We start from the raw sequence: 1,528 nt of genomic DNA, 5'->3' as shown, positions 1-1,528 counted from the left end.
GTGTACAAATCTGAAATGATTGCCAAATTAGATACAAACTTTACTCCTACACAAACTCCCTCCAAATTCAATATAGTGTCCAGGCAGAATTATGTATCCTAAGCCCTCTCTCTCTTTATTTTTATATATTTTATTTACCAATAAGTGGCACTGGTAACTAATTGGAATTTATAAATACTTACAGACATAAATATGAAACAGAGAAAATAAAGACAAAGATGCAGCATTGTTACTTTGGTAAATAAATCAACTTTGTAAATTCTAAAACTTCAGCACATAAAATAGAAAACATTTCCGCTGTAATATTTCCCTAATGAATTCTCTCAGCAAAATAAATGAAAATGTGCGCTCTCACCCATGGCTGTGCGTCTTAGTGTCACCGTACACAGATTGTGATTCTATGTCAGCTTCATGTCCTCTGAGCTCAGGCAGGTGGATGAACCAGCCGTGTGGTCACTTCTGCAGGTCTAGCTCTAAGCACCTCCCACTTCTGGTACCACCTGTATAGGCTCCACCCCTCCAAAGGACACACACCTAAAGTGGAAATCAAGTCCCACCTTTACCATGGGCGATGCAGGCAGGTCCTTATTGCAGGAAGGGACAGACAATGTCGGTGTCCCCTCTGGAAAGATGTTCAGGTCACCACCAAGACAGATAGTGGGAACAGAAATAGACGGGGAATGGTACACAGGGTTCTGTTCTGGTGACAACTGTCTAATAAGAGATTTATTTACCTATCCTACAAGAAGTTAAGGCAAATCTCCTCCAATGGGCCACAGATGGGAGTTAAGAAAACCTTACAGGTTTTACCTTTTACTGAAATCTGCTTTGATGTAAATGAAGCCATAGAACCAAAGGACAATCACAGGTGAGATCCCAATAAGTGACGGATCCCTATTGCTGGTAAATTCTCAGGAAGAGACATGACATATCTGGTAACAATTTCTGCTCAATCAGATGCCAAGTTACAATATGGCTCACAAAGGCTCCTGTAGACTTTGGTTATATCAGATAAAGGAGACATTACACCTGGAAAACCATCAACCCGCAGTATTGCTGAGAACAATTCATGAATGGTAACAACTAGGAGATCACTGCACTCCAATCACATCTCACCCCAAATAACGGCAATGACATCACACAATGATTATTAGGGCCCCATGCACAAGCCCCCCATCCCTTATCAGAGAGACACACAGTGTAATATACCGATGCACCCAGATCATACAATGATAAGGAAAGGGGCACCGTCTGAACAGCCGGGCATTGTGACACCGAGCCTTTGATAGCAAATGCCACAAATCACCATAAACAAAGTATGAATGTATAAAAGACTGCTGGCCTGGTGAAGGGCCGTAACTAAAATCCCACTAATAGGTTTGTAAGATCAGACCGGTCATCATTGCAGAGGAACAATATTACATCTTAGCAGTCTGATGGCCCCGGGGTGGCAAATAGCTGAGCTGTGCATGCACACCAACAGCTTTGGTTGCCAGGAATCCGGGAATTACCTTGCATGCGCCACAAT

The 1,528-nt window shown here is 42.5% G+C and overlaps 1 protein-coding gene across 2 annotated transcripts in view; it reads right to left on the bottom strand.

Annotated features, from left to right (window-relative positions):
- STK33 (serine/threonine kinase 33) overlaps window positions 1-1,528 on the bottom strand; it is a 37,557-nt gene that overhangs the window by 30,668 nt on the left and 5,361 nt on the right. The window contains exon 1 of one of the 2 annotated variants that reach the window (XM_072422351.1): window positions 356-494. The exons of the other annotated variant lie outside the window; for it this stretch is intronic. The gene's annotated coding sequence lies outside the window, so the exon portion shown is untranslated. Of the gene's footprint in view, window positions 1-355; window positions 495-1,528 lie in introns of those variants that run through there. 2 annotated transcript variants of the gene reach the window in all.

This window comes from Pyxicephalus adspersus, chromosome 9, assembly GCF_032062135.1.
Source record: "Pyxicephalus adspersus chromosome 9, UCB_Pads_2.0, whole genome shotgun sequence".
NCBI lineage: Eukaryota > Metazoa > Chordata > Amphibia > Anura > Pyxicephalidae > Pyxicephalus > Pyxicephalus adspersus.
The sequence above is the reverse complement of the archived record's forward strand: the minus strand, read 5'-3'. Positions and strand labels throughout refer to the sequence as shown.